The 27,837-nt window shown below is 42.3% G+C and overlaps 2 long non-coding RNA genes across 4 annotated transcripts in view; one reads left to right on the forward strand and one right to left on the reverse strand.

Annotated features, from left to right (window-relative positions):
• LOC128348172 (uncharacterized) overlaps positions 1-23,460 on the forward strand; it is a 104,960-nt gene extending 81,500 nt beyond the window's left edge. For 2 of the 3 annotated variants that reach the window (XR_008317979.1, XR_008317981.1), the window contains 4 exons: positions 3,253-3,450; positions 8,542-8,698; positions 21,776-21,837; positions 22,446-23,460. This is a non-coding gene — a long non-coding RNA (uncharacterized LOC128348172). Of the gene's footprint in view, positions 1-3,252; positions 3,451-8,541; positions 8,699-12,163; positions 12,663-21,775; positions 21,838-22,445 lie in introns of those variants that run through there. The other variant, XR_008317980.1, reaches the window with a different exon arrangement.
• Positions 290-27,658, reverse strand: LOC128348171 (uncharacterized). Its single transcript, XR_008317978.1, has 3 exons — positions 27,433-27,658; positions 4,666-4,840; positions 290-551 (listed from the first exon to the last, which is right to left on the reverse strand). It is a non-coding gene; the product is annotated as an uncharacterized LOC128348171 (long non-coding RNA).
• Between the last annotated feature and the right edge of the window lie 179 nt (positions 27,659-27,837).

A 27,837-nucleotide genomic window follows, 5' to 3' on the forward strand; every position in this document is an offset into this window, starting at 1 on the left:
TTTTGGATTAACAACAAATACTTGTCATTGCATTAGTTGCTCCTTGGAAGTTCCTCAAAAACACATGATAGATCAGGCTGCTGCTTATGTTTACAAAGAGAAAAGGAAAGGAAAGACACCCAGACTATTGGGTAGCAATCTTATACACTAAATTTAACCTACAGAAGAAAGGACCAGGAATACTTCCAGCAACAAAATTAATTACACAGGAGCTCCTTCTTTGTGCCTGAAAACAAAACAATGGAAGGCAGAAGATTCATGGCTAGGGCTTTATTACTTCTCTCTAACTTCAAGATTTGCTTCAGTGGTAGTATCAGGCTCATTACCCAAAGAAATCTCGCCTTGATAGACATTTGCAATGTTTATATGCTGATCAGTGCTCCTTTGTTCCTGATTTGTGCTACTGCTTCTTAGCACCACGTTCCTTCTTTGGCCTTGTTCCTTGACCTGATTTATCCACTCAGCTGTTTAATCCAATTGTCAATAGGGATCCATATGATTTTCTTTACCAGCATCCATGGCATCATCATATCTCACATAGCACTGTAGCACTGTCAACAAAAAGCCATAACCAATATATAAAACAACATCATGGGTAAATCTGGGGACTGGGGACTGTGAAGCAATAAAGATGAAAGGGTGGTGCCATGAAGAACAGCACTGAGAAAGCATATATTGAGCCCTTTCTAATGATCTGTGAGAAAGGGCTTGGGGCGCGCAGGGAGGAAGGCTATAAAACCTTACCTCCCCAAAAGACAATTGCCCTGTCCGTGCTGGACACATGGATCACACGCCCACACATACTCCAGCTGAATATATAGAGAATGCATGGAGCATATCATTCAGTCTGAAGATAATGCATCTATCAAAGGGAGGAGTGCTAGACTCAACCCTACAACATATCTGTGTTCATCAGAACATCTGCAGAAACCTGCAGCACATACAGCTGTATAGATGCACAGAGACTCACTACAGACATTCCAGTGAACAACTATAATTATAAGGGAAGCAAAACTTGCCACCTCTCTTCCCCCTAGAGGTGTTCATTATCCCGCAGACTGAATGCCTGACAAGGGTTTGTGTGGCATGGGTTTAGAAGTTATTGAAATTTCTTGATTGCAAGCAGGTATGTCCAGCAAAAGTGTTACTTAGTGTGATTTTTTTGTGTGTGTGGCTGTACAATGGTACACAATACATTCAGCAACTTTCAAACTGCAATCACTGTATAATATTCTGTACAACAGAATCTGTGCATTTGAATCTGTTAATTGAGCCACTTTGAACAGACTGGTCTCCATTATCATGCACTGAACTGAGACCATCTGTGTACCTTTTTTAAACTTTCAATAATGCTTTTAGATTTAAAAGATTGTGAAATAACTAGAATATCATAATATATGATATTATAATATATGATATAGTTATTTCACAATCTTTTAAAATCTAAACACATTGTTAAATATGATAAATAAATAATACATTTGGAACAATGTTATATCTTAACTTTATTTATATGCACATTTCTCCTATACTCATGAAGGTAAAAAGTCTAGGTTACAGTAGCTCCTATGGCAAGGACTGTCTGTAATTCTTTGGATTGCTCTCTCAGAAGGTGCTTCTGTAAATAAGTAAAATGTGTCAAATTATATTGCAGTGGCACCTACTTAAAAACCACAGGAAATTTCCCTACTATTTTAGCTTTCAGTTCACTGAGATTCTGAGATTCTTTCCAGTCAGCCAATCTGATATTCTGTATTAGATTGGGGTTTGGGGGTTAATGACTCTATGACAATTTATGTGGTTTTAAAGTTACAATTATGCCATCATTAGATTTATTTTGCAGAGGCATCTAGTGGTTTAAATATGTGAACAAGAGCCAGAAATCTCAGATTTGTATGCTGTTGTTCCTGCTGCTATTATGACTTGCAATTTCCTTACTCATATGAAGTTGGCCTTTAGAGAACCTTGCAACCTCCAGAATGAGTCTAGTCTTTGAAGATTATTTCAATTATATTTTATTTAAAAATATATTTCTTTATACCCCACCTTTCCCAAAAAAAATAAACCCAAGGATGTTTATAGCAACAATTTCAAAATGGAGTGTTTGGGAAGAACAAGCGTGGATATTGGAAACAAGAGTTCCCAAATCAGGGCTAGGTAGCATAAAAGGTGGATCTTGATCATTGAAGCCTCCTGGAGCATTTCCAGATGGGGCTTTTGGCTCAGAATGAAGGCTATGCGTTTGCACATTGGCCGGATTCACGCCGAAGTCCATGCAAGGTACTGAGGAGCACTTCACACACAGTTCGGTGTTTTTATTGCACATTAGAGCCTGGCCCGATTTATGTCCGGGATTTAAAAATCCACTTTTTGCATGGGTTTTTTGCACCAAGTTGCAATCTCAGTAAAGCCTTGCAGTAAACTCGTGGTAAAGCCTGATGTCTGGGAAAGCTCTTGGTGAAAGTCATTTCAAGGACAGGAGCAGATACTTAAAGGCCTGCTTTTGCATGGCCAGCCAGTGCATCTTTGAGGGAAGAGGCATGCACTTTTGACCATCAGTTTTAGATTGTTCCCTTCTACCATCTATTTCCCTCTGCTGAAAACACCCAGGGTTATCTGCCATTCACCCAAAAATCTAGCCCAACAGCACATTAATCATGTGTGGATTAGATCTAACATGCCTATCTAATGTGCCATCTGATATAGAGGACCGTTCGAACAATATGAAGGTGCCTGTTTAGAACGCATGATGTTGGGTAGCATAATCCTATGCATCAGTTTGTTCCTATGGTGCAAGCTAGAGCAGCATTCTTCACATTACAAGTAGGGCATAAATGTCTGTTTTGCCTCATATGTGCTCTTAGGCTTAACTTTCCATTAACACAGAGACAGAGCTGTGCTGTGTTGCTCCACTGTTCCTGTTCCTGTTCCATGGTTCCAGGGCATGCCGCAAAGCCAGCTATCCAATACCCTCCCTCCCTGGGAGCATGCCCCTCTGAATTCAATGGGTACAGGTTCAATCCGGGGGGGAGCAACTGCCCCCTCTTGCCCTCCCTCCAGGCGCCCATAGTTCCAGGGTCATTTATCAGCCAATGAGCCTGTTCTCATGACCATATGGGGTGGGCTGTTAAGGGGCAGCAATTTTGTGGGAGGCAGTTTTCCTGTGGTTAGTATGGTGGCAGATGTCCTTTCCTTTTTAAAGAACTATTTTATGCTGTACCTGTGTGTGTTTTCTTTTCTTTTCTTTTTCAGTTCATGCTGTGCTTTTGCAGGCAGCAGTGGAAGCAGCTTGGGAAGCGCTAGACCTCTTCCTGGAGATTGGTTCTGTCCAGCTACCAGCCCTGCTCCCTTGTTCCAGAGGGACTCCACTTCAAGTGCTGCTTCTTCCACCCTTTGCAAAAGCCTGCCATACCCTACAAAGGCACCTGCTGTTGCCACCACCAAACATCAGTAAGCTGCTTCTTACCTCTATGTTTTAGAAGTGTGTATCAACAAGCCTGTAATTTCTCCTATCTAGTTTCTTGCCCCTTGAACCTTTCAATTTCATCAAAATTACTTCTATTATTATTGTTGTTGTTGTTGTTGTTGTTATTTACATTTATATACTACCCCATTAAAAATCCCTGGGCAGATCACAATATAAAACCAATTAAAACATTAACATAATTAAAACAATTTAAAATACAATAAAAACTCTAAAACCAAAGCTTTAAAACTATAAACTAAAAGCCAGACTAAACAGGTATGTTTTTAGGTCCTTCTTAAAAACATTCAGAGAAGGGGAAACGCTAATTTCATTAGGAAGTGTGTTCCAGAATCCCAGGGCAACTCTAGAAAAGACCCAGTTTCGAGTCGTCACCAACAGAGTCGGCGACAACATCAACTGGACCTCCCCAGATGATCTTAAGAGACGGTGGGGTTGATGAAGAAGAAGGTGCTCTCTGTAATACCTTGGACCCAAGCCATTTAATACTTTGTAGGTAATAACCAGTACTTTGTATTTCTCCTGTTACTCTATTGGTAGCCAGTATAATTCTTTTAAAATGGTTGTAATATGATCTCTTCGGGCAGTCCTGGAGACCAACCTGGCTGCTGCATTCTATACTAACTGCAGTTTCCAAACTATGTACAAAGGCAGCCCAATGTAGAGCACATTGCAGTAGTCAAGTCTGGATGTTTCCAGCATATGCACCACTGTTTTAAGGTCATTTATCTCCAGAAATGCACGTAGCTGGCGAATCAGCCAATTCTGATAAGAAGAACTCCTGGCAACTGCCTCAACCTGAGAAATCAGGAAGAGGTTTGGGTCCAGAAGTACTTCCATCCAGACTACGTACCTGCTTTTTCTGGGGAAGTGCAACCCAGCCCAGAACCGGCAGATCTAAACCACTTCCTAACCACTTGCCCTCCCACAGTGAGTACCATGTCTTGCTTGGATTCAGCCTAGGAAATTTTCTAGGAGAAATTTCAAAATAATGATAATCACCATAAAATCCCTTTCATTTGCAGACATGTTAAAAATACCTGGTTAATTGCTTAAGAAGAATATAGGCTTTGTCCGGCTGTCTGAAAATGTTGGTCCTGCTTTTAGCTGAGTTTCAATGCTTGGGCTTAGCATACAACATGCCAGGGCTAAAACTACCTCTAGAATCCAGTAACACTTACCTTAATACCACAACCTGGTTTTGTGAGAAAGTATATCTACTGCATGTCACATTATCTGAACAGTCCGTTTGTTGTATACTATGTACAGTATAATGTCAGAATGCACCTTGCATGGGTAGGGAAGCGCCACCTGTTGATTTCTGTCTGGATGCATCTTTCCCGGCACAATGTTTAGCTGAAAGATCAAACAAATTGTGGCTGCTTTATGTAGTGTTCTTTTAGAAAGGAGAAGAGTCTTCTAAGTTTTAACAAACACAATGCTTTTATTGAAGATCTCTTTTTAGGAGAGAGCTCTGCTTGCTTGCTTGCATTTAGTACAATTCCAACATGCTTCTGCTGGGCCAAACTCAGTCAGTTCTAATCAATAACGAAACTAAACAACTCTTAAAGGGATAGTGTACTATTCCCACATCTACCCCTTAAAAATGAAATATAAAAACAGTCATAGGTATATACAGTGACAAGCAGGTGACATAAACTCAACCCTGCCAGTGAGTCTTTCTGGAGCTCTATGCAGTCTAATGGACCTGCACAGAAAAATTTCTGGTTCCTTGCATCAGGGCTAGTCTATTATTTGTTTGCAGCAGTGTGTTTTCATCAGAAACTGCAGGCTGGGGTTGTTGCTGATGTCCTTGCTGAAGCCATTGGAACTTTCCAAGGAGCATAGATGACTGGACGATTGGATTCTGTTAATTCTATTTTGTAATCTGTTCCCAATACCAGTGCCCTCAAAAACTTCACTATGTTGGTCTTTAAGCCACACATCCTTATCATTTGGAATTGTGTAGACCCTTTTAATAAGACTCAAGTGCCAGCAGGTTTTCAAACCTAGGATTGGGCAAGCATTCCTCTGCACTACAACGAAAGAGAGTAGTTCAAGTTGATTCCACACTTTTTCCTCTAGCTGACGAGCCCCTTTAGTGGGAATTACCTTCCCATTGTAAGCTTGCAATCTTTTTATTTGGGGTGGGAGTGGGAGCTTTAATGCAGTTTGTCTTTGTGATGTAGCTCATGGACAATTCATTCTGGAAGCATATTTACCTGTGTTCATGTGTCCATTTTATACATAATAACATTTCCATTAGTCTCCAGCTCTACAGTGCAGTCAACTTCCTTCTCAGAATCCACAGTTCCAACACAGAACTCCTCTTCAGAACTCTCTTCTACACCATCCTGACAGATTGCATGTGCTTGATTGCTTTCTGGCATTCTCCTGATTGCTTGTTGTTCTTGCATACAGACTTCTGCAAAGTGATTAAACTGCATTGCACCTCTTGTCCAGTACAGGCACGGTCTATTCTGATGAACAAATCCACATGTATTGCATTTTGGTGCTCTATTCCCAGTACAGTCAGCCTATGGGTGATCTATGAAGAATCCTGCTTTCCTCAATTGTTTTCTGGCTTCTCCTTGCTTGTATACTTGGTCAACAGGTTTTTTTGATATGCAATAGTCTGCAAATCTTTTTGAGCAGTCACATAATTCTATCTCCCTGAGTTGGCTGCATGCTATTAAAGACATCTGCAGCCTCTCTACAAGCTATGCTTAAGAAGATTGCTATTTTCTGCTTATCTTCCATGCTGCACAGCCTGTTGCCAGCTTAGGTGCAGGTTACCTGAGAGAGCAGCCTGCCACAATCACATGTAACACAGATCTATGGGTCTAATGGATCCACGGTTCCATCACCCACTCACCCCTGCTCTCCCTTCCGAATTTGAATGTTCAGGAGAGCATGCAGTCAGTGAAACTGCAGAGAGGTATGCAGAGACTGCAGAGAGACTACAGAGAGGTATAAGAGCTGGCTGTGTGGGCTTCCTTCTTTATAAAAGGACGGCCTGCATGGCCAATCTGACTGGAGTTGATGGAGGAGCTTCCTCCCTCAACGCCGTTTCCAGGACCAGCAGCCTGCGGTTTCAAATTTGAACATACCTCAGGCTGCCTAGAACCTTAGGTTGCAGCAACAAAACTCATTACAAACTCACTAGGAGTTCCAGTCCTGAACCCTTGGTTTTGTCGCCACACCCAACTGCAGTTCCCCACATTTGGATGCAACCACAGGGATGTAAGCCTATTCAACTGCGGTTCCGCATTACGTGCTAAGGCGTCCAGCACCTTTCTGTGCAAGATCCTCACCACTCATTAAGATCATCAGGAGAGGTCTGTCTTCACTGTGCCATTAGTTCATTTGGTGGCAGCTTGGGATCAGGACTTCTGAGTTGTTGCCCCTAAGTTGCGGAATGCACTCCCCGTAGGTGTAAGAGGTTTATCATCTTTGGAGGCCTTCAAGAGAGCCATAAAGACCCATCTTTTCAGCCTGGATTTTAATAATATTTAAGAGGTTTTAATGGCTTTTTAAAATTGGTTTATGTTAATAGTTTAACTGCTTTTATTGTGTGTTTTATATTAATATTTTAAATGGCGTTTTTATTGTGAACCACACTGAGCCATTTTAGGATGGGCAGTGTACAAATGAAATAAGTAAATAAAATAATATACAAGATTGTACATTCTTTACTGCTTACATAGCACAAAAGTTAAGGTGACAATCTTAACTTGAAATTTCCAGGCTGTTTGGATCATGAATAAAAATCATAAGCACCTTAGCTTTCATCTTAAACAGAAGGTTTTTTTCCCCCATATTTAATACCATCTAATATATGTCAGACCCTTTGAAGGTGTATGGCTTGTGATAGTGACTGTTTTTAAAATCAGTTGCGTTTAAATTTTTAATAACCCTCTTAAGTACATCTAAATTGAACACATATTAGGTCATTTTGATTAAAAGCATTAACCAGTTATTGTAACCTGAAATATTTTGCTCTTATTTAAGGTTGTCAAGGTTTTAAGCGGGGAAAAATCCTTAAGATGAAAGGTTTTAAAGCAAAACCATATAGTCCAAAGGTGAAAAGGCAAAACAGGGTAACCTTGAAGATTAGGAGTGTATTTTGAAATCTGAAAGTTTCCTGAGAATGAGCCAGATGTTTTATTAGCTCTGCCCTACAATAACATACCAGCCCATGGTTGCATGCCATTTATCTACACAGAGAATAATAGTAATGGAATGTATGCTACAGGCTGTTGAAAGGCATTGCTTGAAATGAAGGAACTTAGAGGAAATTTGCATGCCCGTTAAAAATGGGAGGACGGGTTTAGCATTGGTCTCAATTGGCCCTGAACCGCAAGGTTTTCTGCAGCTCCAGAAATAATCATATCCTTTGCAGCTGATCTGGTTTTACAATCTTTTTATGCATGGCTGTTTATTATTACTGCTTGCGAGAAAGGCTTGGATGGGAACCAATAACAGGCTGAACAGCCATATTTCTACATGCAGAATTCACAGAGATCCGCATTCAGATGAAATTTCGTACCTCTGTCAACATGACCATTCCCCAGTATGTTTGCTTTAAGCACAGGTTTAAAGCAGGCCTGCACAACATAAGGCTCAAGGCCTGGATCCTGCCAATGGAGACATTTTTTCTAAATTAAAAAGCATGAAGTGTTGTAGCCTTGCCTCATAAGGAAGGTGCTCTAGGCCTCTCATCATCTTGGTTGCCCCCTTTCCAGGTCTACAGTGCCCTTCTTTACATGTCCATCTAGCTCAGTATTGTCTACACTGGCTGGCAATGGCTCTCCAAGGTTTCAGGCAAGACTATTTCCCAACCCTACCTGGAGATACCTGGGACTTTCTGTATGCAAAGCAGATGTTCTACCACTAAGCTATTGCCCCAACCTTGTTGAAAGGTACTATAAAAAATAATATAATATCAGTACCCGGCCAACTACTGTGACAAATAAGAGGCTGTGTGTTTTTTCTGTGCCACTGTGATACTGACTATAGCACACCTCCTCTTTCTTTCATATATTTTGATAACCCAGATCAAGAAAATGTGGATGGCTCCAATGAACTGAGAAAGCATTACAACCATCACCCCAGGATAATGAATTAAGGAATCGTCTGAAGTGAAGGGAAACAATTCTCCCCTTGAAAATGATGGAGTGAGTGTTGATGTGCAAGAGCTGCTCTCTCAACATTGTAAGTGCTTGACAACTGCTTGTTATGGACATGCTTGCCATCAAATAAGGACTTTCCATTTATATCTGAGGGTTCTTTCCACCCAAAGGAAGTTCCCTAGTGGCCATAGAATCTCTCTCGCTTCCTCTCAGTTAAAACATAGCAGAAGTATCTGTGCTCAGTATATTCATGGACAAATCATTAGGTGTGCAAGACACAAGCTAGCTGTGAAGCACATTTGTTCTAATAAGACATATCTGTCAGCAAATGCTAGCTAGGAAGAAATCATTATGGAAGTCTGAGGAAGAGAGCAAAAGAGGGGGAGAGCGTTTTGGTCAGGCTCCATGCTATGCCCAAGAGCACTAGAGTCTCAGCAAAAAGAGATTCAAACAAATTCTAAAGCTATGATTTCTCCATAAAGGCTATGAAAACTACGAGCTAAGAACTTTGGCCTCAAGACATTGCTTTTCTTATAGATCAAATTACTGCTCTGGACTACAGTGCTCTGTTGATTCAGTACAGTGCTTAGAAAAATGGGCCTCATATAGATCCCAAGTTATATTTCAGTTCACATATGAACGAAGTGTTGGGCAGCAGACTGGGTCGGTTACCTGTTTCAGTGCTGAACTGACAGGAGAGTGTTGTTTGTAGGCAATTAACCCTTCTCCCACCCATTACTTCTCTCCTGCAAACTACCACCACCAGCTGCTTTCCCCCGAGATGGTAGTTCCAAGGTAGCTCCATGTTTGCCACAGCTGGAGAGAACATTTCTGGTGGAGAAAGTAGCTGGGAGGAAGTTGTGGATGAGGAAAGGATTAAACACCCATCCCCTAACTATTGCTTTCCCTCCCCAAATCAATTTTCAGCTGTTCAGCAGTGACCAGGGTCTCCAGACTTTGGTCTGCCACTGAATGTCCGGTTCTAATCTAACCACAAATAATTTCTACAGCATTTTGCAGTGTATAAAGGTTTTTGTGTTGTTCTTGTTCTTGTTTACAGTTTTTATCACAGATACCTTCAGCCCTATGAGGTAAATTCAGCTCAGAACCAGCCTAGAAGCCTCATGGCTGAACAGAAATTTGAATTTGGGGTTCTCGTATCCAAATGCAATTATGAACCCACTACAGCTAGCCTCAGTTTTATTGGGGGACAGTGAGTTTCCTCAGTTTTATTGGGGGACAGTGAGTCTACTAGCCTCAGTTTTATTGGGGGACAGTGAGTTTCCTCTAAAGCTTCTCATATTTAGTACCCTTTTGCAGTATAATAGGGAACCCTATCTTTTTGAGAAAGAGTTCCAAAAAGCAGCATAATGGCTGAACAAGGGTGCCTCCTTCTCTCTCTCCCTGGTTGTCCACTGCAAGACACATGTTCTTCTGACTCTGGTTCAGCCCCAAAGACAACACCCATTTGCCACACAGGCAGAATGTTTGGCAGCTGCCTCTTGTCTAAATCCCACACTCTGGAATGGATTTTCAAGCTACAGCTATTTTGTTTCCTGACATTCATCTTAAAAGGCTTCTTCTTTGGCCTTTCTATAAGCGTGACTGGGACATATGGAAATACCTCAGGATCTTGAGAAGACTTGTGAACGATGATTGATTATTTTGATCTAATGTTGAAAGACTACTTGCTGTGAGTTAGTGAAGAAAAATTTCAAACTTGCCTCTTTAAACTTCTCAATTAATGCATCACATTGTCAGGACTTCCCCAATTAATACAACAAATTGGAGAAAATATTGCCTTATATAGTCACTCAAATTTGATCTAGCATTAACACATTTTGAGATTTTTAAGTGATTCACATTGACACCTTCAGCAAAATTTAATTTTTGTTGGTACCTTTCCATTTCACTTCTTTGGTTTTGACAGCTGGAAGTACGATCTACCCAATACTGCTGCTGCACCATTTCCATTAACATCAATGGGGCCATTTGAACTGTGCATTTTGATGATAATCAAAATGTAATGTATTATTCTGATGCTGAGATGTGTGACATAGAGCTAGTTCTTTATTGTTGTTTTGATTTGGTTTGGTTTTTTTCCCTCAGCACAAACAAATAATGTTGGATTACAGCTATGGTGGGCTCCTTATTTTTATTGAGAAAATGTAACTAGAATTCTTAAAAAACCCAGTTCTGCATCCTTGCAGAGTTTTCAGTTATCTTGTTTTTTCTAAGCACTGGAAAAGTTAGGAGGCATTGGCAAGTGTAGATGACAACTCAAATACTGCTTTTTGACCCAAAAAAGTTCTTAATGTGGTATACCTAAAAAAGATGGTTACTTGTCCCAAAAGATTGTCCCCCAGTCTAAAAAAAACCACAAAGAGAGGCAACAGCCACTGGGAAGGTCACTATGTTGGGTTGTATAGAGACAATTGCTTGCTCACCCTGCTAAATATAAGAAAGTCACCATTTTAAGAAGTGTCTCTTTGCGCAATTAGCAGGGGTGAATCAAGTTAGCTGAACTGAAACTGCCAGTTAAGACCAGCTGAAAAACTAGTTCCACATATTTTACCATTAAGTTTCAACCTAATGGTAACAGACAGATTGTGAAACTCTATGTGTGTGGGTGTTCACACATGCGCACATACAGGTGAAACTCGGAAAATTAGAATATCGTGCAAAAGTCCATTAATTTCAGAAATGAAAATTAAAAGGTGAAACTGATATATGAGACAGACGGATTACATGCAAAGCAAGATAAGTCAAGCCTTAATTTGTTATAATTGTGATGATCATGGCGTACAGCTCATGAAAACCCCAAATCCACAATCCCAGAAAATTAGAATATTACATGGAACCAAGAAGACAAGGATTATAGAATAGAACAATATTGGACCTCTGAAAAGTATACAGTGTACTGTGCTTGATTGGCCAGCAAACCCGCCTGACCTGAACCCCATAGAGAATCTATGGGGCATTGCCAAGAGAAGGATGAGAGACATGAGACCAAACAATGCAGAAGAGCTGAAGGCCGCTAATGAAGCATCCTGGTCTTCCATAACACCTCATCAGTGCCACAGGCTGATAGCATCCATGCCACGCCGCATTGAGGCAGTAATTGCTGCAAAAGGGGCCCAAACCAAGTACTGAATACATATGCATGCTTATACTTTTCAGAGGTCCGAAAAAGACAAAGACAAATACTGTATCTGTAACTGTTAACTTGTGAAGTGCATTCATATTTCCCCTGAAATGATAGGCATCCTTAGTAAAAAAAGAAAAAGAAACAAAAGATGGGGGGGAGACTATATTACATGTCAAAACATTTCTAACATAGTGTGCGGGATACAAGAATAAGATAAGTGGCTGTCAGAATCTTTTCTTTGAATGTTGGTCACATTCATATATTTTCCTGCAATTCGTCTTAAAACTCTGACAGTGATTCTCTATATATCTGACGGCAGGTCACATTAACTGTTTGGCATTGGCACCCTTTCTCCCACCTACCAAACACTAGTCATTCCTTCTTTCTTGTTTTATACAGATGGTGAGACGTTGAACTAAAGGGTGAAAACTGCAACACATTTTACTATGTTAAGAAAAATCATAACCAGGAGTAGATACATACATAAAAGAAATCAGTTGTGGAAGGGCAAAATTATACTATCCTAAATGTGTATGCACCAGATAACACCTTTCCATGAGGCAGGGGCAATCACTGCAGATGAAATGGGCTGGGGGAAATGAGGGAAATGAGCTGCAGGTGTACTGCTTGTTCACCCTTTCCTCCTCACACAGGCTGCCTATCTCTCCCTCTGTGCTCACTCACCCCAAGCTATATTGGCTGTCATTCTCCCAACTGAAGACTGCTATCATTTTCTGCTTCCCCCCCCCCGCCCCGGCTCAAATGCAGCCCCCTGTCAGGAGGCAGAGTGAGGGATTGCCCCAGGTGCAGGCATGAAGAGGGTCAAACACTAGCCACCCACAGGTCTCCCTGTCACCCACTGCCACTGTCCTTCCTTCCTTGTTTATTATCTGTATATAAGAACACCCACCTCCACCATCTTCCAGTGATATAGGAAGGTGCTGGAGGTGGACAATCACTTAAGTGACAACAACAAAGGCATCATTTCATACTGTGCGGGAGAAGACAATAGTAAACCACTCCTGTATTTTACCAAGAAAACAACACAGATAGACAAAATAGAATGATTGTCAATGTAGTGCCAGATGATGGGCCCCTCAGGTCAGATGGTCCTCAACATACTGTCTCCAATGCTTTTTAACATCTACATGAAACCACTGGGAGAGATCGTCAGGAAGTTTGGTCTGAATGCTATCAATATGCTGATGACACCGAGATCTATTTCTCCATACCAACTTCACCAGGAAATGGCATGACCCCACTAAGTGCTTGCCAGGAGGACATATTGGGCTGGATGAGGGATAACAGGCTGAAGTTGAATCCAAACAAGATGGAGGTACTGTCTGTAGGGGGTTGGGATACGAGAGATGGTTTAGATCTGCCTGTTCTGTTCTCAAGACAGGTCATGAGGGAGGAAAGAGCCCCTTCAGGAGAAGGAGGATGCCGTTGTGTAAATGAACAAAATCTGTTAACTCAGGGAAGGAGGAAGAAAAAACATGAAGGGAAGGGGAAGGAAGAGGGGAGAAGAGCGAGTGGAGGAGAGAGAAAGAGAAAAAGAAGGGAGGGGAAAGAGAGACAGAAGGAAGGGCAAGGGAAGGGCCTGAGCCTGTCAGCAGCCTGACAGGGGAATGAGTGGCCATGGTGGCACTGGCAGCAAGGAAGGGTCCAGGCAACCGCTGCTGCTGTTTGGGGCTACTGAGGCCATTGTCAGAGGGAGGCAGTCAGGCAAGGGATGGGCCTGGGCCTGGGCCTGTCAGCGGCCTGAGGGAAATGAGCGGCCATGGTGGTTGCAGCAGTGAGGAATGGCCCGGTCAACCACCGCTGCTGCTCCTGAAGGGAGGAGCAGGAGCGGGGCTCGGGTGAGAGTGGGGAGGTCTCTGGGGATAGAGGGCTGCAGCCTGGCCAATAGGCGGCAGGGTGAGGAGGATGAGGAGGATGGAAGCAATGGGATGGAGGAGGAGCAGGAGTGCAGACCATGTGAGGGTGGGAAGATCTCTGAGGTGAGGGGAGCAATCAGGTACTAACACAGAGATGCTCTAGAGCGTGCAAGAGTTCTAGCACTGAAGCGGAGATAAATAATGGTGGCGGTCAGGATGCAAAGGTGGAGGGCCAGCAGGCAAAGCCCCTTCAGCCAGAAGTGGTGGGTGGATGGCAGGCAAAGCCCTGCCGGCCAGGAAGAGGAGGTGGTGGTGGGGAGAAATGATGGCAGTGGTGAGGAGGTGGGCAGAGGGAGGGTAAAGCCCTACCAGCCGGGAGGAGAAGGTGGGAGGCGGTAGTGGGATGGCCTGGCCCTGGCCCACCCAATGGGGAGAGCTGCGGGGGGGAGCAAGCGAGTGAGCTGAGGGGGGAGAGCAAGTGAGCGAGCTGCAGGGGGAGAGTGAGTGAGCTGAGGGGTGGAGAGCGAGTGAGCTGAGGGGGGGAGCAAGCGAGTGAGCTGAGGGGGGGAGCAAGCGAGCGAGCTACGGGGGGAGAGCGAGTGAGCTGCGGGTGGGAGAGCGAGCGAGTGAGCTGGGGGAGAGCAAGTGAGCTTCAGGGGGAGAGCGAGCTGCGGGGGGAGAGCGAGTGAGCGACCTGCAGGGGAGAGCGAGCAAGCGACCTGCGGGGTGGAGATTGAGCGAGCTGCGAGGGGGGGAGCGAGCGAGCTGCGGTGGGAGAGCGAGCGAGCTGCAGAGGGGAGAGCGAGCTGCGGGGGATGTCACAGGCTCAGTACACAGCTGCACAGATGCTCTGTGCGGGGTCAGCTAGTTACCTATAAAGCCCTTAGTGGCTTAGGTCCAGGGTAATTAAGAGAGTGCCTTCTCTGCCATCAACCCTGACGCCTATTAAGATCATCTGGAGAGGACCAGTTATGGTTTATGCCAACCCGTTTGGTGGCAACTCGAGACCGGGCCTTCTCTGTGGTTGCTCCAGGGTTTGGAACTCGCTCCCTGCTGAAATAAGAGCATCTCCTTCTCTGTTTGTTTTTAGGAGGACCTTGAAGACATTCCTGTTTTCCCAGGCTTTTAACTGAAATCTAATTTTTAAATTGTAATGTGTTTTTATTATTATTTTTATCTTTTTATGAATTTTGTTTTATATTATATTATGTTTCAATAAAGCCTTTTGGATGTCTAGTGACTGATGTTGCCATACGGTAAAATAAAATATGAAGCTGCAAAGAGAATTACAATGGAAACGTGGAATATAAGAAGCATTAATATGGGAAAGCTCGACACAGTGACATCTTGGGCATCAGTGAATTAAAAGGGACTGCAATAGGACACTTTCAGTCAGCAAATCATACTGTTTACTACTCAGGAAATGAAAACAAAGAAGGAACAGTGTTGCTTTCATAGTTAAGAAGTATATAGGAATGACAGTACTTGGCTACAATGTGGTCAGTGACTGACTAATATCAATTCATGGACAACCCTTTAACATGACAGTTCTTCAAGTCTATGCCCCAACAACTGATGCAAAAGAAGAGGAAGTTGAGATTCATGCTCAAGTTCAGTCTGAAATTGACAGAACTTGCAAGCAAGATGTGCTGGTGGTGGTTGGAGACTGGAATGCCAAAGTTGGAAACAGTAAGGAGAAAAACACAGTCAGACTGTATGGCCTAGGAAACAGAAATGAAGCAGGAGGACGACTCATTAATTTCTGCCAATCCAGTGATCTCTTCCTTGCTAACACACTCTCCAAACAACTAAAGCAGTGCCTATACACATGGACATCACCAGATGAAGTACACAGAAATCAAACTGATTGCATTATTGGTGCAAAAGTTATAACAGTAAAGATGTGGCCAGGGGCCGATTGTGGAACCGATCATGAACTGCTCATGTGCAAGTTCCAAGTCAAGCTAAAGCGGAAAAACAAAGCTATCCAGCTTCCACTGTATGATCTTGAGAATGTACCCACCATTTTCAAAGAGAATATCAGGAACCACTTTTTCATTCTGAACCTCATTGATAGAGAACCACTGTGGAATGAAATCAAAGAAGTTAAGGATGAATGTGAAAAGAGACTGCCAAAGACCAAGAAACAGAAGAAAGCAAAATGGATGTCAGAACAGACAGCTGAATTTGCAAAGAAGAGAAGCCAAGGTCAAGCTAAGGAAGGAACTTAATAGGGAATTTCAGAAAGCAGTTAGAAGAGACAAGGAGCAGTATTACAATGACATCTGTAGACTTTGAGGATGGAAATAGACACAGAAAAACAAGTTTTCCAAAAGATCTCAGTACCTCGAATTTGTATGTTAAGGGATGCCAAAGGACGGATAGTAACTCATTCAGAGAAGATCAAACAGAGATGGAAGGTGTATACTGAAAATCTGTACAGCAGGGACGTCAACATCCAAGATACTCTAGAAGATATTCCCTACTTGAAAGAACCTCTAGTACAGGAAGATGAAGTTAGATCAGCACTCCGGTCATTACCAAGTTGGAAGGCTACAGGAATTGATGGAATAGCTACAGAAATATGGCAGGCAACAGATGAAGAATCAGTCAAAGCTCTAACCAAACTATGCCAGCAAATGTGGAGAATGACACAGAGGCCAACAGATTGGAAGAGATCAGTCTACGTACCTATGCCAAAGAAAGAAGATTGAAGAGATTGCACAAACCATTGCACAATATCCTTAATTTCACATGCTAGCAAAATAATGCTCAGGATCATCCGACGCAGATTGGAGCCCTACATGGAAAGGGAAATACTAGATGTTCAAGTAGGTTACAGAAAAGGCGTAGGAACAAGAGACATCATTGCTGATGTACGCTGGATAATTGAGAAAGCCAAAGAATACCAGAAAGAAGTCAATGGGGCTATTCTCACGATCAGCAAAAATCGGGCTAGGAGAGCCTAGCCCGATTTTGGCTGATTGTGTAAACCACCAGGCTCACAGGCGAGCCCGGTGACTTACAAGCGGCTAGCCAGCTCTTTTAGCCCTCCCCTTAGCCCGGGTTTGTGGAGCGAGCACTCCTCAAACCTGGGCATTCCGATCGTGAATAGCCGTGCTGCGGCTCCGCGCTGTGGCTACTCATGAGGAGACCCCCGGAGGGGAGGCAAAAAGCCACCTTCCGGCTCCGGGGGTCCTCCTAGTATACCCTGCATACTCATGCAGGGCATATTGGCGCTTCCAGGGGCCGCACGGCCCCTGAGCTCCCCAGCCCCCACCAGCTCCATCACAGAGCTGGCAATCGTGTGGGCGGCCGATCCAGCCACCCAGGGCTCCCTCCCTGCTCATGTGTGGGGAGAGTGGGCTTAGCCCGCTCTCTCCGCTCACTCTGCTAAACTGGGTCTCACTGATCGTGAGACCCAGCTCAATATGTGCTTTATTGACTTAAGGAAAGCCTTTGATCGTGTTGACCATGTCAAGTTGTGGAATATCTTTAGGAAAATGGGCATCCCAGAACATCTAATTGTTCTCATGACAAACCTATACACAGGACAGGAAGCATCAATCCAGACGGAACATGATGAAACAGATTGGTTGCAGATCGGCAAAGGAGTAAGACAAGGCTGTATACTTTCTCCTTTTTTATTCAACTTATATGCTGAACATATACTGAGAGGAGCTAAATTGGAAGAAGATGAGCATGGGATGATCTGCAAGCTCTACTGATGAAAGTCAAGGAGCACAGTGAGAAAATGGGACTACAACTAAATGTAAAAAAGACTAAACTAATGACAATGGGTTGGTTATAGACAATGGGTTGGTTTCTGAGGCAAGCAGCCTCAGGATTGATAATGAAGAGGTCGATAGCGTCTGCCTTTTTGGATTGACCATCAACAGCATAGGATCCAGTAGTCAAGAAATATGCCACAGACTAGCACTTGGTAGGATTGCAATGAAGGCCTTGGAAAGGATATTTAGATGCTGTGATGTGTCTATCCCTACAAAGATTAGAATCGTTCGGACAATGATTTTTCCCATGACACTCTATGGATGCAAGACAGAAAAAGTATTGACACTTTTAACTTTGGTGCTGGAGAAGACTTTTGAGAATACCATGGACAGCCAGGAACACAAACAAATGGATCATAGTACAAATCAATCCAAAATTTTCACTCGAGGCACAAATGACCAGGCTCAAACTATCATACGTTGGACACATTATGCAAAAACCCAGCTCCTTTGAGAAGTCCATAAGGCTAAGAAAAGTTGAAGGAAAGAGAAGAAGAGGACAACCAGCAGCAAGGTAAATGGACTAGATTACGGCAGCAATGAATGCACCATTGAGAGGCCTAAAAGGCCAAGTTGAAGACAGATCATCCTGGAGAGAATCTATCTATGTGGTCACTAAGAGTCGACACCGACTTGATGGCACTTAATCAATCAATCCATCATTGAACAGAATAGAATTTATTTATGGTTTTTGACAAACAAAATAAAATACAAAACAATCACAAGGCATATGTCAATCTAATCCATGTCAATGCAATAAAATTCCTTAGTTCCTTAATAACTAAAACTACTCTCTATATATTTCTATATTACTAGAATTATGAAGTCACCGTTTGGTAGAAGCTGTTATTAAACCATGGTGAGCTTTTGTACTGGAATGCAGCAGGAAATCTGCTTCTACCATATTTTCTAGGATTAAGCAGTCAGGAGGTATTATTTTATGTTTTGCCTCTTATGGCTAACCAGTTTGGGATGTTTTATGACAGGAGAATATTATGATACAAGGAGTTGCCACTGAAAATGGAAATAAAAAGAAGAGCCACGGATGCAAATCATTCATTTTATAAGGTACAATGCAGACAATACAAAGAAAATAGACAATTAATAGAAACCAGGCCTTCCACTGGACAATGCATGCCTTACATTACTGAGCAATCTGAACTCCCTTAAACGATTATTTCAGTTTAAGGGTAGAGGGGCACAGCAAGCTTCAGAGGGAAGGGAGATTGAAAGAAATTGGCTCTCCTTCATGGCACATGCTGTATGTTTGCAGCACCAGCACTTTGTTCACCTGGATATTAGCCAATAAGAATATCTTATACTTCCCATTCAGCTGGAGCTGAAACCTCGATCTGTGAAGTAAGGATGTTTCGATTTTGACTGACAAGGGCAAAATGCATAGGAGAGCAGAAGAAACAAGATGTCGCATTTTGCCACACTCCACTAAATCCCTGGTAGAGCTGGAATGAGCACCTTTCAAATTCAACAACCCAAGTTTCCACATGAATATTCACATCTCAGACTTTCTGTTACATATTTAGAGCTTCCGGCTTTTCCTTCCTTGGGCTGCAGTCTGCAGATAGCAGAGCCCGTCCATTCAGTCAGCTAGAAGGAGGGGAGGAGGAGGAGGAGGGAGCAGCTGGAGCTCAGCACGCCTACCCACACAGCGGGCTTTGAAGTAAAAGGGGGGGCACTGTGACTCTCCCCTCCTTGCCCCCTCACCCTACCTGCAGCCTGCCACCACCGCCGCACCCCATCCCACCACCAGCAATCTTTAGGGGCAAAAGGGAGAACATTCCCCTCACCCAGTTGCCCCCCTCCAGGCAGCTACTGCCAGCGCCACGGCTTTTTTTCAAATCAATGTAAAAGCGGGGACTTCCCCATTCCCCCCCCCCCAGCTTTTTTTTTTTTTAAGGGCGGCAAAAGCCTTTTTACCTATGGGCGGCAAAAAGGTTAATCCACCCCTGGCTGGAGGGCCACAGTTGAGCAGCCTTGCAGACTTCAGATTTAATCTAGTTCAACAGTGATTCTCATTCTTTAAGGAAACCTTGGGAACAGTAATCCTGTGAGGATCTTTAAAGATCTCTAATGTAATTCTCAACACTCACCAAACCACAATTTCTAGCATTCTTTAGATGGAACCAGGGGTGTCGCTATAATTGAGCAGATGGGTTCAAAGAACCCGGGCCCTCGAGCTTCTGATGCCCCCCCCAGCTCCACCCCTCCCTATTTTCTTTTTTTTTGCCGCTGGAGAGAGGGGCAATATGGGCCCCCTCTTTCCTATCTACACCCCTAGGTGGAACTTTAAAACTAATACTCGTTTGTACAGTGAATGTACTTTATATAGGGGTTGAAATGTTAGATCATCTGAACCTTAGCAATAGCTATGGCAGTTTGGTTAATTTAGAGCAACATAATTTTTATAATACACATAACAAAATACTTTATTATAAATATTGGCTGACATCCTGACTAACACAGCACATGTGCTTCTAAGAGCAACACGCACACAGTGCTAGCTTTGGTGCTTCCAGAAACAGCAGAGATGTACAGTGCAGGTCTCTTACGGAGAGAGATGGCGACATTTTGAAGCCATAAAAACATGGGGAGTTTGGGGTTTTTTTTCCTTTTCAGAAAAATACTGAAAGGTGGGGGGAGGGGAATGGAAAAATATAAAATACGTACTTCTCAGGCTTGCTGTATCTGGAGATGTCTTAATTATATTTTTGCCTTTGGCATTGAATACATAGGGAGGGAAAGATGAAAACAGCAACCGTCATCAGTGTAGTAAACAAAAGGAAGGTTTTATTATCTGGACTTAGAAACTGTGTATAGACCTCAGCATTATCTTGAAGTAACGGAAGAAATTTAGGTACAAAATGTATTTTTGTTGGTATATTACACCTGCCAATATCAATAAGATGGACAGTAATTACCCGGGAGATTGCTGGAAGTGCAGGAAGCAGGTGGGGACTTTCTATCTTTCTATGTAGTGGACCTGTGATAAAGCGCAACAATTCCGGGGGGGGGGGTCATGCTATGATGCAGAAAATCTTAAATATAAATTTTTCATACTTACCTGAGCTTTTTGTTGTTGTTAAATATGACTAAACCTTCCATACCGGATAAATACACTGAGTTATCTTTATACATGATTACGGCAGCAAGGATTCTTTATGCTGCAAATTGGAGCTCCCAGATACTTCTGACACTGGATGAATGGACATTAAAGATATGAGAGCATGCTTCAATGGCCAAAGTCACAGCTTACCTTAGGAATAACACAGATGAAACACTCTGGGCATCTTGGGCACCTCTCATAAATTATAACATAGCGCAAGATTTACACCCACAACCAGGATTTGGTTTTTGTTAAATCTGAGGTTATCTAGCATATATTTGTTTAAGTAATTATGGTTTAATTTGCATTTTGTTTTTTCTTTGCTCTGGAATACTCAAAGAATGGAAGTACTTTAATATTGCAATGTGATTTTCTGTTTGAACGTTTTCTGCAATGCCCCACATGTACCTGTATGAAGCTCAAGACTGTACAATCCAAATTTCTTTTTCTTTTTCCACCTTTAAATTAAAAAATTCTTATTTGAGGGGAAAAGAAAGAAATTTAGAGCAGAGTTTAGAAAATAAACATCTCTATAATATAATTAAGAAACAGCAATAAATATGGATATTCAGTTACATGATATGATATTATTGTCAAGTAAAGTCAATGTGTATCATACACAGGAAGGATCTTAGTAACTGCAGCTAGACAAAATCATCCATTATTTATTTGATTTATACCCCACTCATTTCAATGAATAATGCAGTTTGGAACTAACTGTATAACTCATCCTTTTTTAAAAAAACCTCAGAATCAGAAAGTTTCAAAATGAAAAGATAGGAGTTTCCTCAATTTTCCACCCCGTTTTAAATCTGACCTTCACATCTTTACTAGGGCATTCAAAATTCAGCAATAAAACAATATGCATTGTTGTGGTTCACAGGCTCTTTGGCAGCCTGTACTTTTCCCTGCCAGACATGCTGATACATAGGAATGAGAAAGGGAAGCAAATCCTCCAGCCATTTCCTACATTTTCCTTTTTACCTGTTCCTGTTTTGCAGGATCCTAAAACTGCAGCCACAGCCACAGCAAGACAATGGGAGCATTTTGCTGATGAGCGAATCATATATTTGTGGTCTCAAAAAAAAAAATCTAATAATAAAAATAATGCTAGCACATATTCATTAAGATTCCAAAGACTATTTCCCATGTCTCCTTACTACAGAGCACCCATTATATTTAATAAGCCAATATACATTTATAAGTGAATTGTGTATTTCAGACAATTAAGGGGAAGAAAACAATTTCAGTACTGAGATTGACAAAATGAATTTCAACACACAGGTAATAGAGGAAATTTTCCTTTTTGTTATTTGTGATTTCTTGCTTTGTACTCTCTCTGTGCTATAGAGCTAGTTTTCCAAGCACTAGTTTTTCGAGTTTAGATCAATTGATTTCATCTCTGGCAGGAGCTTTTTCAGACAGCAGGCATTACTGTGGGTGTACTGCGAGGCTTTACTGTGAGTTCGGGGCATAACAGATACTTCAACACAAAAAAAGGATTTTTTTACCCCAGACATAAATCAGTCTAGGTTGCAATATGGAGGGGGAAACCCCAAATCATGTGTGAAGTGCTCTCTGAAATATTGCACAGACTTTGGGGTAAATCTGGCTGATATGTGAACCACACCCACCGTCCCAAATTAAAATTGCGGTAAAGTCACCATCTGAAAAAGCTCCCATAGCACAGAAAGTGGTAACTATTCATACATTAATGTCATGGCCATTGTGTTTTCCAAATTCTACCTGACACCGCTCATGGTGAGCTCCAAGTAGAAATGGCCAGTTAAAAACTTGCTGGAAAGAAATATGTGTAGTCAATACTAGAAAGATATATGGGTGCAGGAGTTCTTTGTTAAGATTCTTCCCTTTGTTTCCTGTCTGCAATGGAGACACATCCTCCAGAACAGGGACTTCTGGGGCACACATTCCTGAGATTCTCTGGAAATGAAGAGGGACATCTGGATTAAGTTGAAACTGGCTGAACCTCAAATCCTGAATATGATATAAGAAGCAGGGGTGTCAGTATAATTGAGCGGATGGGTTCAAAGAACCCAGGGGGGCCCAGCTCCTGAGAGGCCCCCCCAGCTCCACTCCTCCCTATTTTTTTCATTATCTCCCTCGCTCTGAGGGTCCACCAGGGAAAGGGACGAACACAGGCCCCCTCTCCCTTAGCTACACCCCTGGAAGAAGAAATACTTTCTATAGCTAAAGGGAAAGTGGGCCCATTTCATAAAATGTCTAGGTAATATGTACAGGTGTACAGAGAGCAACCCCAGTTCCATTTATTTTGATGGACGAGTATGTGAAATGAAATTATTTTGCTTGCTTGTTTTTGCTCCCTTAGTAGAAGCATGTCTGTAATAAGTCCTTATCTTTTTAAAAATCAAAAATCCAGTCTCTGCTAAATAAAACACACCAATTTCCCACACTACCCTATGGAGAAAGAAGGGGAGAGGGGGAAACGTTCTGTGTTGCAATTCTGTTGTAAATTCTATGTTGCTTCAGCCCAGTGGCTTCCCAAGGGATTCCCAGTACCCACTGCCTTCATGCCCACAGACAGGTTGGGGAAGTATTCCCAGGGGAGGAATCCTAAAAGGGCAAGGGAGACTCATTCCTAGACTCATTACGGGTAAGTAAAATGTGCAGGGTAATTTAATCCGCAACACCTATATTTCCCTGCTGGTGGCAGTGATTGCAAGCTTCAGTGGAAAAAATGACAGGAAAAAATAAGGAACAATGGAGACCCTCATTGAGGTCTAGAAACTTCAGCCTGCCTGGAATTTCCCTCACCAGGTAAAATTGTATGTATGTAGCCCATTTTACAACACTGAGTAGTTTATAATTGGAGATTAAAAAGCCTTCCTGGTATGTCTGAAATCTAGCAGCATCAAGAGTCTTATTTCAAGTAGGAACATGGCGGGGGCAGGGGTCTTGCTCTCTTTCCATCTATATATGAATGAACCAGGGGTGTGTGGGGGGGGGTGTTACAAAAGGTAAAAGGTAAAGGTATCACAACCTGGTTGATCAATCCAGGTATATGCAAAGTCTGAGGTAAATCCAGGTCTGAGGTAACCCTTGCTTTTGCTAAATTTTTCGCAGCTGTGATTAAACGTAGGAGGAAATTAAGAGCTTAAATGGTTGTTTTGTTGATATTTAATGGTACATCAAATTGTTTCTTTTGTTGTTGTTTTTTATGCTGTATTTTGGATCTTTTGACCATAAGAAACTGACTGTGTGTGTGTTTTACAAATGGTTCATAATATTTCAATTAGAATCCAGCAAAGTTGTAACATTTCTGTAAATATGACCAAGGCACTAATGTGAAGGAGTCCAAAAATTGACATATTCACTCAGTCCTCCTGAGAGATAAGATACAAGCACTGCCATTTGCTACTTCCATTATTACATTTCTCCATTATTTGCATTTTTTAAAAGCAGGGGAAAAAGCATTTGTGTCGTAGCAGTCATTATAATGTCAGAAGCAAGTATGAGTTCATGAAGCACTTTCCCTGGAGAACATGAAGCGCATACTTATCTCTGATCTTGCCAATATGCAAACATGCTTCTTGATCTACTCCTCTTTCCTATACTGGCTTAAAGATGAGCAAGAAAATCTTAAATCTACATAGCACAGTTAGAAGATGCAAGGAGCTGCCTTGGAATGTGCTCTAACATTGAGCTGTGTGGCCCTCTCCTATGGATGCACTCCTTGTCATGCTACCCAGATTTGTTTGCCAAGTTGGGAGTCATTTTTGGTGCAATATCTACATATCAGAGCTCAGGGACTACTTTATACAGCAGAGCTGCTATACATATGCTGGGGGGAGCACTGGCAAAATAATGTTGATGGCTATCTCGGCCTCAGCCCTGGGATTAAACTGCCTGTGTATTCATGCACACTGTGTCTTCACTGTGCACTGACCTAGCCACCCCCCACCCCCGACTTCATCCCTTAGGCAAGCGACATCTTTAGGCAGTGTGTCTAGATAGGGAGCTGTGCTAATAGGCTAGACCAGTTTACTCTGGTCCAACGTGCAGTTTTCATTTTTTTTTTTAAAGGCTTCACAGGCAACACAAATGCATTCTCCAATTTCTCCATCTCTAGTCCTCTGGGCTGTTGCAGCCGCTAATCAAACTAAGTCAACTTCCTTTTCTCATCTTTTCACCATCAGAAATTGCCAGTGTTCAGTTATAAAAATGTCTAGCAGAAACCTAACTGTTTTGAAACCATTTCTGGAGCGATATTTAAACATGTTTACATCTTGTCCCCCTATTAAATATAAGCAATTTTTTTTCCATGTATACACTCACACATCAGTTGTGCAATCTGTTTTGCATCAGCCTTTGAAATATAAGTCCGTTCTGTGAAATGTTAGTTTTCTGGTAATATAAATAAATGTGCCAATATTAAAACTGATTTTTCCTCCAGAATAATTACATTGCAATAAATTCATAGAACGTGCAGCCTTTTAATTACTTTCTCTGTTTTGTTTATGTAAAGATGGGCCAAAAAGGCAATCTTTTCACCCAAAGAATAAAAACTGGCTGGAGTGTGGCATTCTTACTCAGTGTCAATGCTTTCTTTACAAATATTGGCTTTGAGACTAAGAAAATATTTCGAGATATTATGAAGCAAAGGATCTGTCTCCCTTAATTTTTCCAGCACTTTAATTTTCAGTCCAAAGACAACTCATTGTGGCCATTTTTCCTTTAGTACATTTCAAAGGCTTGCAGTACTGTGAGCAATCCTACCCACTGGGTTAACAGCTACACTGTTTTCTCAGCAAACCACATGAACTAGAGGGCTCTGAAGCTGGTAAGGGCTGGGTACAGATGCGAGTCTATCAGAGACTTGAAGGTGGCATGATGAATCTGTAGTTGCTTATGGGTACAGGCCATCTCCACCACACCACCCCCACCGGCCCCGGCCTCCCTCCCTATACCACTATCATCCCTGGTCACAAAGTGTCTTTCACAAACTGGAATGTCATAACTCCTGATTTTCCAGTTCACAGAAGGTGGTGAGGTCTCATTTGAATTCATCACTGTAATGTTGCTCTGCTCATACAAGCATGTTTTTTTCCTCGTTTCGCTACCTGATCATCGAAACTGATGGCAGGAGCATTTTAGTGAAGATCAGGTCCTAACATGATCCCAAGGGCGATAGTGCATGCTTACACCAGAGTCAGGGCCTTAAACTTAATCCTATGAGCTGCTTTGCATTGTATTGCGGTATTAGAGAGTTACATAGCATGTTTGCTACATGCATATTCGATTTCCCCCACACACATGCATACAGGTATAACACCAATGAAAAGACTTTCTGCAGCTTTCTGTGATAAGAGATTGCATGTTATTGTGAGTGAACTCTTCATGTGTGTTTCTATACACACAGTAGAGTCACTGTGTGTATAAATATATATACACTGTGTGTATTAACACTTGTGTGTATAAATAACCTACAAATATTGCATGTGTGAATCTACCCTTATGGTGAGGTTTGGACTAGCAATTTTTATAGGGAAGTGTCTCCATAGTGTGAAAAACGCAGGTATTTATCTGTGTTATTCTGTCTGCTACTAGCACTCTCTTGTATATGGTGGAACTATGGTAAACATACATGGGATTCACTCTCAATTTTCAATGGAAGAGCTCCCATGATTGTATTTTCCTGCATGTATGTAGTTACTTGGTGGTTCAACATAAATGTTTCTGCAGTCATACACAGAATACTTTACTTGGAGTTTACTTTAAAAAGTAGGACATGGGGGGATTGAGAGAGAGAGGCTGGAAAGCAAAAACTTCCTTTTTTTAATTTGAGAAAGATATGATACACATTTTACTTAACTAGGTTTTTAAAAATTTAGTTAAACCTTTCACAATTGATAGCAGCAAGAAGTATTCTGCATTCCTACAGGCCTGTCAGGTCAGCAGAACCATGGTATTTCAATTTCTCCATCTACCCAAAACCTATTAAAATGCTCAAGCACAAATAGTAGAATTACAAATGCTAGTCATGGAGGCTATTCTCACAATGGGGAAAAACCTGGCTAAGGGAGCCCATCTCCATGACATAGTGAGAACCACCAGACTTGCAGGTGAGCCCCGTGGTTCAATGGTGACTAGCCCACCAAATTAGCCCTCCATTAAAATGGGGTTAGTGGAGTGAGTGTTCCACTAACCCTGTTTTTTCGATTGTGAGATGGTGAGGCGGAGCCGCGCACCACAGCAACTCACAAGCAGCCTCCTGACCTCCCAGCGTCGGGAGGCTCCCCAGAATGCCCTGTGCACTCATGTGGGGCATTCTGGGACTTCTGCGGGCCAGGAGGTCCCCGATCCCCACAGCCCTACCGGCTCCGTGATGGAGCCGGTAATCCTGTCTGCGGTCAGTCCAACTGCCCAGGGCACACTGAGTGCTCATGTGTGGGGAGAGTGGGTGAAGCCCACTCTCCCCACCAAACCCCATCCAGCTCTCCACACTGCTTGTGTGGAGAGCTTCATGGTGTATAAGATGGAAAAGCAAAATTCTTATTCAGTCAAATCTCTAATTATCAAAACATTCAGAAAAGGGCAGGTTTCCCTAGTTTAACATTTATTGAAGATAAATGTTTGAAAACGTGGCTTAAATCATATCTAGAAACCAAAAATAATGCAAGATACGATTTAAGCCACGTTTTCAAACATTTATCTTCAATTATAAGAGCTTAAATCTTATTCTTCAAAATACTTTTGTAAATACACACTTTCACATTTCAAAAAATTGGAGGTATTGGCATTTCTGAGTTCCTGCACACTCACTGAGTAAGGGCAGAAATGCAGATTACCTTGACAAATACACTTTCCCAAACCAATGTTTGCTAAAGTAACCTGTACTACCTGAAGGAGGTGGTCTGTGACTTGGGAGGAGGGTTCTCTTGGACTCACAGCTCCTGTTCAAGCAGCAGGTGGAGGCTGTGGCTAGAGGTGCCTTTGCCCAGCTTCGCCTGGTTTGCCAGTTGTGGCCCTATCTCAACTGTGAGGCCCTGGCAACAGTAACTCATGTCCTCATCATCTCTCGCTTGGATTACTGTAATGTGCTCTACCTGGGGTTGCCTTTGAAGATGACCAGGAAGCTTCAGTTGGTTCAGAATGTGGTGGCCCACCTGCTTATGGTCACTAGAAGCTCTTCTGTGGTCACTGCACTGGTTATTTATGTGCTTCCGGGTCCAATTCAAAGGGTTGGTTCTTAGCTTTAAAACCCTTCAGGGCTTAGTGCCTGTTTACCTTCAGGACCGCCTCTCA

This window comes from Hemicordylus capensis, chromosome 2 (assembly GCF_027244095.1).
Source record: "Hemicordylus capensis ecotype Gifberg chromosome 2, rHemCap1.1.pri, whole genome shotgun sequence".
NCBI classification, from domain to species: Eukaryota; Metazoa; Chordata; class Lepidosauria; order Squamata; family Cordylidae; genus Hemicordylus; species Hemicordylus capensis.